The sequence below is a fragment of the Chelonoidis abingdonii genome, chromosome 4 (assembly GCF_003597395.2).
Source record: "Chelonoidis abingdonii isolate Lonesome George chromosome 4, CheloAbing_2.0, whole genome shotgun sequence".
Taxonomy (NCBI): domain Eukaryota; kingdom Metazoa; phylum Chordata; order Testudines; family Testudinidae; genus Chelonoidis; species Chelonoidis abingdonii.
The window spans coordinates 115,941,177-115,956,020 of record NC_133772.1 but is presented as its reverse complement, the minus strand read 5'-3'; positions in this window follow the sequence as shown (position 1 = coordinate 115,956,020).

The window sequence follows — 14,844 nt, the reverse complement described above, 5'->3', positions numbered from 1 at the left end:
CCTTGGTAACATCAATAATATCTTACACATGATGAAACCTCTTTTTTTTTTCCTGGCTACAAGTGACCTGCAAAGGTGCGGGGGGGAGGAAATTGCTTTGTGCCCTTTTTGGCTTCCGTGAGGTGAATGAAGAAGGCCTGTGATTCTATTTATTGTTTCTTTATGTGTAAAGGGGTTGGTTTTTTTTTTTCATTCAAAGTTTAGGTCTTGTCTATACTGTTCTCCCAGAAAACCCTATGGATGACTGGAGAACTAAAAATAGAGGCTACAGAGAGATGAGACCTGCTTAACTGAGAAGGAAAGTGAGACTTATTCAGTCATTTTAAAACTCTTTGTGCTAAATAGAAATTAATAAACTCAAACAATTTAAAAGTGCCTAGCAAACCTGGGAGGAAAGAGCTCTTTATCAAAGACTCACTCCCCTACCCTTTCACTTAAGGGATGGGAAAGCTCCCAGTCCATTTCTATCTTGTTAGATAGTTCTATCTAGTTTTTATATGGCCCCACCACAGAGTGGGAGCATCTCCCAAATATCTAAACATACAAATAATAATCTCTCTTCTTCTTCCATCACTGTAGGGAAATATGGTTGATTAGGGAGGCTTTTTAAGGGAAAGGTGCTTGTTTTTTCTCCTATTCATTCCCCTGAGTCTTCCAAGGAGATCTCCATCAGACCCAGAAAGGACAAGACTTGACATTACTGGTATTTCTAAGGTAAATTCAAGTGGTAAAAAATAGCTTTTGGAATTCCTTATACCTATCATAAACAGGGCACAAGCACAATTTAATTTTTTTCTTTATAGCTTCTGTTTAAAGCAACTGTTCACTCTGGTATCAGTCTGGACCTGTAAAAGTAGCAAAGAGTCCTGTGGAACCTTATAGACTAAAAGACGTATTGCAGCATGAGCTTTGGTGGGTGAATACCCCTTTCGTCGAATACCCACTTCATCTTTCCAGGGCACAGGTACTAACAGTGATTTCTCATGTCTGAGAAAGAACTCTGGATTCCTCCTACCCCAGCTCCAACAGTCAGCCTAGGAAAATGGGGCTGCTTGAACATGGAAAAAAACAGCTTGCTATCTAATGCATGCCTATTTGAGAGCAGCACATACTACCAGCATCACCACCTGATTGCAGCTCCTGTGCACCTGTAATTATTCAATGGATCTATTGCTCCAGTGGGAAAAGCTATTCTGTTTCCTCATGGCTCATCTGGGGGACATAGTCTTTGTAAATATTGACTCACATTCTCTTCTTAATGCTGAGTGAGAACATTGTCCCAGAAAAATAGCAGGAGGAAAGTGTGTGTGTGTGTATTGTGATACAGCATGGCCAGAGGGCAGCAGGAGAGGGTTAGAAGGGAGCCTTATTCCCTGTAAGGGGAAGAAAGTTTGCTGTAGATTAACTAGAGCACCTGCAGCCAATTAGAGCACCTGGAGTCAGTCACATGATAAAAACCCATGCTTCATTCAGACAGTGTGGGAGTAGGAGCAGAAAGAATCGGTGTTGAAGCAGAGGACAGTTTGGAGAAGTGCTATGGTGGGCTAAGAAGTCCTAGACCCTAGATAAGGGGCACCTGGCTTGTGCAGAGGGAGGGCAGGAACCCCCCTACAAGCTGAAGGGCCGGAGAGGGAAGTAGTCCAGGGGAAGGAACCGTCAGTTCAAGTAGTTCACCACTATCCTCAGGGCCCCTGGGCTGGGATCTGGAGTAGAAGGTGGGCCCAAGTCCCTCCCTCTCCACTCCCCTCCTCTAGGACACTAGTGGGGCAATTAATATTCCAATTTAGGGGCAAGAAATGGTGCCCTGAACCCCCCCCAAAGAAGAGAAAGCATGAGACCCATTATAATAGTGCTGGCAGTTTGCCACAGTGTATATATATATATGTGTGTGTGTGTGTCTCATACATAGAGAGAGAGAGAGAGATCAGAATTCAATCTAACAGGATTCACCCCACACACTTGATATCAGTGTGTCTTTTTTACCTGGATTTCAAATAATTTTAACACGATATTTTACCTCAAAAGGTGACAGGGCACCTATTTTTTCAACAGTGTTGTTCATTCATAGGTCATTTTATTATTTCCTAACAGACCGCAGCAGGATGAAGATCTACAATGAACTAACTAGATAATCTTGAAGGTGTAAGTTACTATTATACACACTGGATCTTTCATAAAACCTAGAATATGGTTTTCAGGAGCTGATTTGGTTGTCCCAAAGCTCTGACTCACAGCAAAACATTACCATGGGACCAGAATTTATCTTACACTTCTATAAATCCAAAGTGACACCATTGGCTTCTGTTTATTTTTGGGGTTTGGGGGTTTTTTTTTCTGGATTTACACTGGCACAGCTGAGATCAGACTCTGGCCTCACATTAGCAGGGCTAAGGAGAACATATCTTCTCTTTCCTTGGCAAATGTGAAGAAATAAGAAGAGCAGTTACATGGCTCCCTTGGGATTCCCTGTTACTGTTGAATTGTTCTGGGCATTAAATGCTAAGAACTGTCTCGCTTCTCAAACACAGTCTTGCCTGTTAATGTAAAAGCACCATTAGAAATCTGATCTCCCTCCTTGCTTGGCTGATGATCATTGTTCTTGACACTGACTGGTGCAGAAGACTGTGACTAATTTAGTGATGCTGAGTTGTTCAGTGACAAAATCAGTGGGCGGAAATGAGATCTGACAGGGCAGCGTATTTGTCTGTGGTATAAAGCAGAATGAAGGGGGACAGTTGCTCTCTTATATCTTAATATCATGATGACAGATGGGACAGAACCAAAACCACACAACCCAAACACTCCCCAAGCTTTGGGGGTGGTTGGCACCTGATCTGAACTTTGGGGTTTAGGTCCATCTCTAATTCAGCAATAATTCTTCACGCGCTTCTTCAGCATGAACCCGCTCGGATAGAAAGGCCTGGTGTACACTGCATGGACTAGAGCAGCACAGCTATGTACTGTAGCTATGCTGCCATAACCTGCAGTGTCTGCAGGTTCGGCTGATTGCAGCTCCCACTGGCCACAGTTCGCCATTCCAGGCCAATGGGGGCTGCAGGAAGTGGCATGGGCTGAGGGATGTGCTGGCCACCACTTCCTGCAGCCCCCATTGGCCTGGAACGGCAAACCGCGGCCAGTGGGAACCGTGATCTGCCAAACCTACGGACACTGTAGATAAACAAACTGTTCCAGCCCACCAGCAGATTTCCCTGATGGGCCACGTGCCAAAGGTTGCTGATCCCTGGTGTAGACGCAGCCTATACCAACAGAAGGGGTTTTTACATTGCTGTAGGAACTCCACTTCCATTGACCTAGCAGCAGTCTACACCAGGTGTTAGGTTGGCTTAATACAACACTCAAGGTCCTGGATTTTTCACACCCCTGAGCAGGCAACTATGTCAAACCAAGTTTTAAGTGTAGACCTGGCCAAAGGACTATTCAGATATGGACTTCCTGCTCAAAGGAATATACTGACTCTGGTGTTTGCCTACAGCTGCTCAGGATGTTTTACCTGGCTACTACCTGCTGATGTAACTGTAACCTAGTCTATCAGAAAGCTAGGTGACTTGGTTAGTCTGAAAAACTGCTTACAAGGGTTTTCTCTCCCAGAAAGAGAAGGAATCAGATGTGAATGTGCTAAGTTAACTAAAGTGGGCAGGACTGATTAAAAGCCTGTAGCTCATTGGCCTTGTATGAGGAACTGTGAGAGAACAGTGTGGGGGTGGCAGTGAGGGCCTAGGACTGGAACAGCAAGGTGAACTGGCAGAGCTGTAGTGGAGGCGAGCTCAGACAGGTACCACCTACACCATGGCTGACTAGCAGCGTTACTGATCAGTCAAGTCACCTCCTTAATAATCACAGACAGCTGGGTCTCTTACGTAACATTTATGCTGACTTCATTTTTAGGGGGGAGAAGAAGTCAGGAGGCTCGATTCAGCAAGATACATTTAAATGAAGACACTTGCTACCTGCAGCATGCTGGGCTTCTGTAATTGGGGGAAAAAATTGTCTCCTTCTAACTGCCATTTGCCTAAGAAAGACATTGAGGGTACGTCTACACTACGGGATTATTCCGATTTTACATAAACCGGTTTTATAAAACAGATTGTATAAAGTCGAGTGCACGTGGCCACACTAAGCACATTAATTCGGCAGTGTGCGTCCATGGTCCGAGGCTAGCGTCGATTTGCGGAGCGTTGCACTGTGGGTAGCTATTCCGTAGCTATCCCATAGTTTCCGCAGCCTCCCCTGCCCCTTAGAATTCTGGGTTGAGAGCCCAGTGGCTGATGGGGCAAAAATCATTGACGCGGGTGGTTCTGGGTAAATGTCGTTATTCATTCCTTCCTCCGGGAAAGCAACGGCAGACAATCATTTCGCGCCCTTTTTCCCTGGATTGCCCTGGCAGACTGTGCTGCTTGCTGGACAGCCATCTGAACTTCGGATGCTCAGTCGGCCAGGAAACAGGAAAGCCCCCGCGCGAACTTTTGAATTACTTTCCTGTTTGCCCCAGCGTGGGAGCTCTGATCAGGCATGCGGGTGGCATGCAGTCCCAAATTTCCAAAAGGAGCTCCAGCATGGAGCCGTACAGTGACATACTTGTGATCTGATTAGCTGTTAATGGTAGACAAACTGTTCTATCAGAGCTCCGTTACAGAGGACGAAATGCCAAAGCGCTTGAAAATCTCCAGCGCTACACCAGTGCTGCATGACAAGCATTACGGAAAGCCAAAGAATCAATGGCGCCTCATTGTAGGGGAGGGCGGGTGGGTACTGATGGACCTCCAGCTATTTCCCACAGTCCACAAAGGTCCTCCAAAAATCTATTTGCTATTCTTGGCCGTGAGCTCCCAGGTGCCTATTAGGTTCAACAACATTTGTCCAGCGTGGTTCAGGGTATAGCTCCAGTCAATTTACTCCCCTCCCCCCTACACTACGTTGACAAGAACAAGGGACAAGCAAATTGTTTCTTGACTTTCTTTCAGGTCACCCTATGTCTACTGAATGCTGGTGAGTAGACGCAGTGTGCTGAGCATGAAGACAGTATTCCACCTTCCCTCCCCCGGTGGCAGTTGGTACAATATAACTGATATTCCATTGTCACTATCGGCCAGTGTGCCTGATGTCGCTCCTGCTCTTGCCTCAGGTGAGTTCGCCGGTGGGCGCCTGTCGGTAAAAATAGGATATGATTTCGCTGGGTCCAATTACCAGTAGCTGATGGTTACAGAATGTGCTGGTATCGTCTTCCTCATTGCTCAGCAACTGGGCTGAGCTCCCATCGCCCCTCCCTCCTGTGCTTAAAGAAAAGATTCTGTACTGCCTGCTGGACTGCCATAGCAGCTGGCATGCTGCTGGCTTCTCTTCCCCTCCCCACTTAATGTCCTGCCTCGGATTGTTCATAGCCCAGGCAGGCTGTCCTCCCCTTCTATTTTATCTCCTCACAGTCACTGTTTCTTTTCCTGCCATTCTTTTATACTTCTTGACACAAGATGGTGGGGACACTAGCCACTGTACTGTAAGTGCCAGGAGTTATCTCATCTCTCTCTGCCGACTGAGCATCCGAAGTTCAGATGGCTGTCCAGCAAGCAGCACAGTTGGTGCACTGTGGGATACCGCCCGGAGGCTAATACTGTCGATTTGCAGCCACACTAACCCTAATCCGATATGGTAATACTGATTTTAGCGCTACTCCTCTCGGGGAGGAGTACGTAAACCGATTTAAAGAGCCCTTTATATCGATATAAAGGGCCTCGTAGTGTGGACGGGTGCGCAGTTAAATTGGTTTAACACTGCTAAAATCGGTTTAAACGCGTAGTGTAGACCAGGCCCGAGTCCCTCTTTCACTAGCAGGAGGGGAAGGTGTTCAACACCACCTGTGGTAGTGAGTACTGTATGCACAGCAGATGGTACAGCCAGGCCCCAGTGCACATAAGGAGGGAGGAGTTTATACTCCAGAGTCTTTTCACAGCAGAGTGGAGGGAAGCCAGACAGGCATGGGGTTTATTGTAAAATGGATTTAAAGGGACACTGTTAAAAAGCACAGGCCCCAAACTTAGGTTTTGTAAAATTAAGGTTTTACAAAAAATGAATAAAATGCAGCCAGGATTTATTTATTTTTAAATTAATTTTCTGACTATTAAATATTTCCCTGGGAAAAAAAAGTAATTTTGTTTACTTGGAAATATTCCCCTGCAGCATTAGAAACCCAGACACACTGGGCATGTGCCTGAGAATCAGCACTTCAAACAGCTCAGGGAAAGAATGCGAAAATGACCAGTCTCATTTCATAGTCCCAAAGGCCAGAGGTGAATAAAGAGTGCAGGAGAAACAAGTGATGAGATGTTTAACGTCCTTTTGGTTTTAACAATCTAACACTCTGTGACTTCCTAACCCAGCCCTGATCTAGGGAGACCCCACATGGTGACGCTAGTCACTGCAAGCTGGGCTAGTCTCTGTGATTCAAGCAATTGCTTACTGGCAGGACTTCACTGCATGGTAGAAAATGGATTTCTACTGGGATGAACTTGGCATTTGATTTTTACCAAGTACCAGATTCAAATCCATTATCAGGGATGGTGATGAAATGAGTCATTTTATCTTCTACTTTAAGAGGATACTTAACCAGCTAATTTTCTTATTTTTCTACATTTTTATTTCCCACAGTTGTCATTAATAAACATTTGGAATCTGGAAATGAAAATCTTATAGCCTTGCCAAAGGTTTCGTCCCTTACGTATTTGTTGTAGGGCGAGCACTGGCCTGAGCACACCGGTCTCTGACTGTGGAATTTCTGGGAGCTGCTGGGCATACGCTGTGTTATTAACAGGCAGTTCCTCATGACTACACAGACTGCTCTGTTCTTGCAGAACAGCTCAGAAGTGCTAGAGAGTGTATGCTGCTAGTCATCAGAGCTCTTTTCATGTGCTCTGTGTTGTGCAGACTGGTTTGTTTGTTTTTATTGCAAGGTTGCACAAGCATACAAGGCTGAGTATTCTGGTTTGCCAGGACCACTGACCTGTACATACCAATTTGTTGTGAGCGAGTTAGATAGAAAATTTCATTTTTTTCTATCTATCTAAACAGGGGAAAGCGTTTTGTGAAAATGTTCACCAAAAACTTTCCCATTTTTTGACCATCTCAAGTAGCTGTAAAGGTGGCCTGGAGCACTGGGATATGCATTGTACAGTGATGCAATCTGCTTCTTAGAGATGAAAGCTTTCTGCCAGGTTTCTCCCATGCTTGGGAGATGCTCCCCCTAAGCATCTGCAAAGCTACCTCATTCATCTCCTTCAAATCCCTCCTTAAAACTCTCCTTCACCGTGATGTCCACAAAGAACTTGACAACAATTAGGTTGCTGGGTTTGCTGAGGCCACTGCCTGTCATGATGACAAATATTGTCTCATTGTTTCCTTGTACTTCTCTGTCTGTCTGCACCCATCTGTTGATTCTTTGGGCAGGGACTGCCTTTTTGTTCTGCGCTTGTACAGCACCTAGCACAAGGAGTCTATGTGACATATGTGACTGGGGTCCTTGATGCTATGATAATATTGCAAGCAATAAATAACAATAAAGCTCAAAGCAATTAATCAGTAACAGAAGAGCACAAGGGCACTCTCAGTTGTTGGTCAGGATCACTGAGTTGTATAAACTGATCATTACTGTAGGACCAGTTGTGCTGAATGCTGGGCTGCCAGCTCTGATTTGTTATTTTAAGTGTACACAAGCTTTGCAACTAGACAGAAAAGAAAGCAGAGGTTAGTTGAATTTTGACCCTTTCACCCCTGTCAGTTACTCTTCTAGCACTGGTACCAGGGTGCTTATTCTTTTCATATTAAAATGTGCATCTGTACTTACTGCAACAGTCTCTTACTGGTGGCTTTTTTCAGGCTGGGAAGCTGACTTTGGGTCATTTTGAGCAGTATGTATTTCATAACAAACAAACAGCTCATTTGGAAAACCTGTGCCAGTGTCCGTCCCACGTGACTTTTGAATTTTTCATGCTAAAATTGATTATGATGTGTTTCCAGTTTTATTTTCGGTGCCATAACAGTAAAGCTGATGACCTGGCAATCATCTTGGCTGTTTGGCCTCATTTAGGGGCCCAATCCTGCATTCCTCATGCACCCACAACTGCCCATGTAGTCAATGGTATATAAGGAATGCAGGATGTCCACCGAGGTATAAGGAAGGATCTATGTTCTTTCTAAGGATGGTGTCACAGCTGCTCCTGAGGAGAGAAACAAAACAGCTAAGGAAATGAGACTGCTGCATTTCTAAGTCAGAAAACAAAATCGTTTCCCAGTGTCACTTCTCCATAGAGATAAGAGAGGAAGGGAGAGAACGCACTTCTGGATATTCATGCTGCTATGGCAGAGATCAAGGGTGAGCTGAAAAGGACAACGTACAGATAAAAATCATGGCTGAGTTTCATCTCAGGGTCTGTGCTAACTTCTGCCAGCACAGATGTGGGTGGAGTCTCCCAAATTATGAGGTGACAAAAAGTCCACCGTATGGGGAATCATTGGCAGCCTCCCTTCCACAAAGAGACCAGGCGTGAAATCCTGGCCTAATTAAAGTCAATGGAGGGTTGCCATTCATTTCAATGGAGACAGAATTTCACCTCCAGAGTGAGCCAGCACCAGGCGGAGCCCAGTAAAGAAGTGTGATCAGAGCAGCTGTGGCATGCACTGATTCAATATGTCCTCTGGATAACCTCCATAGATGAGGATCAGTGCATTAATTTACTGAGGGCAAACACCACAAGGGAAGGCAGGAGGCAGCAGCAGCTGCTGTCCCTCAGAGTGAATCCTTTCTGTGGTGAAATTTATATGCAGAGAAAGGGAGAGTGAGGAAGAAAAAGGCTGTGCCTCCCAAAAATGCTGGTACAGTGACTATGATAGCTTTTGACAGCCAAACTCCCCATCGATTGCCTTCACATGGCAGAGGTGTTTTTACTAAAAGTAGGAGAGAGAAAGACATATCTTGGGTCTTTAAAATATCCAGATAGCTCAGGCAGGTGGGACTCTTTATCTGGGAGGGCAGCCCAGCTAGGAGAAGGAAAACTCTGATCTCAAGCCCCCATCCAGGGGTTAAATGAAGGCTGGTGTTGGGCAGCGGTGACACCATTACATCCTGTTGGCAGTCCGTCAGGACTAGGGCAACAAAGTGGGAAGAGAGTGGGTATGTACTTAGTCTAAGTGAGGAAAGGCCCTCTCACTGCAGTGTATGTCAGGGACACCGACTGATACATGATCGTTCTTATTGGTGCAAGGTGATGACTGTGCAAGCAGGAGACGAAGAAAGAGATGGAGCTGCTGGAATTGCAGTACAGACACCACTGAGCTTTCCCTGGAAGATGGCACAGTAGAGCAAGGAGACTGTGTTCAGGTTCCCCTTACCAATGGAAACAAATTCACAGGGGACGGAGGAAGCCATGATCTAGAGCGGGCCTGATGGTCCAGAGCAGAGTTACTACAAAATTTCCTTAAGGCTGAGAAAAAATATCCACTTCCCACCCCTCAATTAAATATTTTTGAAGCTAATTACTCCTCCTCTTACCCCCAGCACTAGTCCCATATATATGGATCTCATGTAGGAGGAGTCCATGGGGACAGGAAAAAGACGACTCCTCTCACCCTAGTAGGGCAGAATGACAATTGTGCTATTACATAGCCACCGCTGCAACCCAGAGCTTGCTGTAGCCCCACCTAGAGAAGAGTTGCATTCTCTAGGAGGAAGAGTGGCCCATTCAGCGGCAGATATACCCACCTCACCCATACATTTTTCCAGGCTCACTCTGCCCTGGCTCCTGAGCGCCACTGCACTGGAAGCACTCACAATGCTGGGGTCTCACAGGGGAAGCATGGACCTCTTCATGCGGCCCCAGTTTCTATTCTCTGTACAGCACATGTGGGTCCATCCTCATCAGTGGGGTCATCTGCAATTGTGGAGCAGGGGATGATTTGCCCCTAAAAGAGGTAAAGGAAACAGGGAAATGTCAAACTAAGGTCCCTGATCAATTATGATCATTAATGATTCCACAGCACTTTTCAGAAGTGTAAGAGTGATAGACTTACTGCTAAACCCCGGTGGTTCTGCACAAACTTCCCTTTGACCTCCCAAATTGCCCTTGCTGTATCAGTTGAATGTGGTGTATGTTTTCCCCTTCTAGTCCTAAATAACTGCCATGTTTCACCCCAGAAGTGACAGTTATATACAGTATATGCAGCATGTATTTTCTTTTGGGATCCCTTAAGGTGTGGAAAAAGCTCACGCTTGGAGGAATTGAGGATCCTCTATTGCAGAAATCCCCTCAAAATTGTTAGCTGATCTCTAAGAGTCCATTCAGTGCTGTCTGTCATCATTAAGCATAAGCACAATTGCCTATATGCATTTCTCACATTCACCACAGAGAGCTCAAGAGCCCTGGCAGAAATTCAGCTGACACCAAGAATTTGTTCTCATCAAATATATAAAAAAAAAACCCTGCCTTCAGGTCCTTTTCTTTTTGCATGGGACTCTAAGTGGATACCATGTAACTGGTAATTATTTAGCAACCAATGTGCAGTCTTAATTGCTTCTCCCCCAGCTGTGTCAAAATCACAGAATTTCAGCCTGGGGGAAGGTATTGTGCATATTCGGTGAACAGATTCCCTACTGTATGACAAGTCATATTAATTTCTCCTGGTGTTGTCACTGGGACCTGTACAGCTTCCTTGGAAATCAGGATTATGGATAAATTAAAACAATAATAATAATAAAATGCTGCAATTTAAGGCTAGACAATAGTAAAATTAGTGACTGATGAACCTTTACATGTCTTTCCACATTAGCCATATGTATAAATATGCTAAAATTAGCCCAAAGATCTCCCTAGAAGAGGGTTTAGTTTCTTGTAAGGTAACTGGGTAGCTCCCACTTGTGGTTGGGTCAGAAATATGTTGGGGACATCCTTTCTCATAGTATGGGTTATGATCCCAGGAAGAACCTGGATATAGAAATGCATCAGAAATCCTGAAAAAATAATGCATAACTAGAGCCCTAGGCCTCCCCTCTGTAAAAGGTTAATAGTGGGTGTGACGGGCTGGATCACGGAAACCCACTTGGGAACTGCCAAATCATGTGCCAAGGCTACTTCTGCCCCTGCATTCCCTGCCAGCTTGAGACTCCAGCACCCCATCTTGTTGGTCCAGACACACCAGTCTGCTCACTACAGACTCGGGGTCTGAACCGCGTGCCCCAAAGCTGCAGACTTAGCTGAAAGCAGCTTACAAAAGTGTTCCTGTCTTTAACACTCAGTTGCTCAACTCCCCCAATGGGGTCAAAACCCCAATTAAATCCATTTTACCCTGTATAAAGCAGGGTAAACTCATACATTGTTCGCCCTCTTTAACACTGATAGAAAGATATGCACAGCTGCCCCCACTCCCACCAAGGTATTAATACAAACTCTGGGTTAATTAATAAGTAAAAAGTGGTTTTATTAAATACAGAAAGTAGAATTTAAGTGGTTCCAAGTAAGTGAATTACCAAGTAAAATAAAATAAAACACGCAAGTCTATGTCTAAGAAAACTGAATACAAATAACACCTCACCAGTTCCAATAAGCTTCCTTTTACAGACTAGTCTCCTGCTAGTCTAGGTCCAGCAATCACTCACACCCCCTGTAGTTACTGTCCTTTGTTCCTGTTTCTTTCAGGTATCCGTGGGGGTGGAGAGACTATCCCTTTAGCCAACTGAAGACAAAATAGAGGAGTCTCCCAGGGGTTTAAATAGATTTTCTCTTGTGGGTGGAGACCCCCTCCTCACTTCTATACAAAGTCCAGCTCCAAGATGGAGTTTTGGAGTCACATGGGCAAGTTACGTGCATGACAAGGTTTCTTACCAGCCAAACCACATTCCTGGGAAATCTCCAATGTGGATTGGCATCTCCAAGTTCATTGTTGGTTTAAGTGGTTCTTGACTGGGCACTTAATCTGCTGGCCAAATGCTTTACTAAGGCTATCAATCAAGTAGACAGCCAATATTCCTAACTTCAAGTACAAAAATGATGCATGCATACAAATAGGAGGAATGTATTCAGGAGATCATAACCTTTACATAGATATGTTACATAAAACATATTCTAATTATGTCATATATACATTCATAAGCATATTCCATAAAACCTTATGGGGTACACTGTCACAGTGGAGAAGAAAGGGAGAGAAAGATACCAACCCCCACTCCCACCTCCCCACATTTCTGAGAGGGAACTAACAAGACCTGTGCTAAACATCAATGTACAGGTTCTGGTTTTTACTGTATTCTATTCTCCAGCCTACACCTGTGCATGGTCTAATTAGACTGTAAGCTCCTTAAGGCAGAGCCTTTATCTTTATATAGTATTTGCCTGCAAAGCATCCTGCACGTTTTGATGTGATATTAATCATTAGTAAATGATAGCAATGCCATACACAAAAGGCAAGACTATATTATTACCCTGAATGATTTATTTTAGATTAAGGAAAAATAAGCAAATCCAAAGGAACAAAAGCCAAGTCTTCACGAGAGAGAAGACAGTGTGTATGTTTTCATCTGTAATGCTCTGTGCCCATTCTGCCTTAAAAACCACATTAAAAGTGCCAGTACACAGAAAACAAAGTCCCAATAGATCTTTAGCTATATACAGTAAAAGCCACAGAGCTGGGTTTTGGGTATTCATCCAGATATCAGTTAACTTAAAGTTCTCATCCACGGTTCTGATTCAGACACCAGTTCTGAACTGAACTTTCTGACAGTTCAAGTGTGAGTTCAGTTCTAATAAAAGGCAAGGACTATTTTTTATCCATACCTGCTAATCCATAGCTCCTGATTAGAAGGTAGAGCTGGAGCATGGTTAAAATTTGTGAGTCCAGAGCACTATTAAGATGTTGCAATGAAAAGGAGTGTGGCAACAAATCCAATGACACCCACCTGCCTGTAGCACTTGTGTTTAGGATTTCTTTGCTTCTGCAATCACAGCCATGCTTGCTGGGACAGTGGGGTGCTCTGACTCATTTATGCACACACACCCCCGACCCTCCAATTTTTTTTTCACAAGCTGAAGCCTTATGAAAAGCTCAGCAAGCTTGACTGCATTGGCAGAGTGACAGGAAATCTAATAGTTCCTGCCTCTCTAAAGTCTCCCATAGAAGAACTGTGCAATATGACTACCTCTGCAGCAGGCTGAGGCATGCAGGAGTTTAAGCTGTATTAGGCTTTTTCTCCGTTTGATAGTTACTTACATTTCTAAAAATTTACAGATAAACATCTCTCTCCTCCCCCTCCAGGTCAATTTTTTTAACCTTTTTCAATGCTGATTACTAATGGTTCGACTTAAAATGTAAGCCAGACAGAGAGCTGGAGAAGTGGGAGGCACTGACACTCAGACATGAGTCTCAGTCGTACTTACAATGTCATTATTTACTGCAATTTCACATGGGATAATGGTCCTTAAAGGCACTCCAAAAACTGAGATATGCACCAAACAATAAAATCTCTTTACCGATCACTTCAGTTAACAGCGCACGACAGCGCTGTGCAACAGTTTACATCAGCAGGGTGAATAATACTATTGTCCAGTTGAAAGTACAAGGAGATTGTAATTAGGTTAAACATTTAGCTGAGATGCTGGGGCTAAAACCCTTACTCTTGAAAAGTTCTATGGGCTCCTAAATGACCTTGAGTGGGGATATTCTCCAATTTACAGCTCATTCATAAGATCGCCACCAAGATGGCCTATTCATAAGATGGCCAACAGTACAGCATGCCCACCAGCACCACTGCTGGAACACTGGTCTACTAATAACTTAGAGAGAAGATTCCTCCCTGGCGACTTACTGACACAATCTACTGCAGAATATAAGTGCAACTGGGAGGCATCCTATCCAAGTACTGATTAGATATAATGCACCGAGCTTGGGAAAGCTGACAAGTGCTCAGATATCAATGTAGTAGCATAAAATCCTAGAGAAAGAGAGACTGGACGGATGACACGAAACTCAAGGGAATATATCACCACACTGCATGAAGTGATGATCTGGATTTTCACAGTGGCTCACTCACCGTTGATAATGATGAACACTTAATTTTCAAGCAGTTATATAGGGAATTTGCTGCCCAGCACACACTGGCATTTCGGAGAGTTGCTTAGTTACACACATACCTTTGTGCCCCTTTATTAGTTGTAAATATTATTGGTTGCCAGCCAGAGAATTTCCAGAACAACTCTCTGTTCCCAAAGGAGTTTTCCAGCCAAACAATAAATCCCTGACACAGACAGTTCCTGATTTCATAGAAATGCTGAGGCTAGAGACTTATTTATACTCAAAATTGGTGGCAGCCAAGCTAGCAGTTGGACAGCTGACTCTTCTCCTGATTAAATTCCCCAAATAAATTAAAACCTCATCCAGCAAGAAGTTGGCTTATTTTTTTAAAAGTGACTTTCACTTTGGCTGGACAGGCCAGGAGACTAAACACCTCTGTCCACAGAGAAGGCAGGGAAAGGCCAGCTGCAGTGCATGCATCACCTAAACCATTTTTCTCTAAGGTAGCACAACCATGACCAGGAGGGGGCCAAACCTTGGGTTAAAAGGTGTGACGCTGAGCGGATCAAGAGTGACTACAGGGCTCTGGGAGTATGAGTGAAGGAGTTTGGAGCGCAGGTGGTATTCTCTTCAATTCTTCCTGTCAAAGGTGGGGGCCTGGGCAGAGACAGATGCATCATGGAGGTGAATGCCTGGCTGCAAAAATGGTGTCACCAGGAGGGCTTTGGCTTCCTCGACCACGGGATGCTATTTGAGGAAGGACTGCTAGGCAGAGATGGC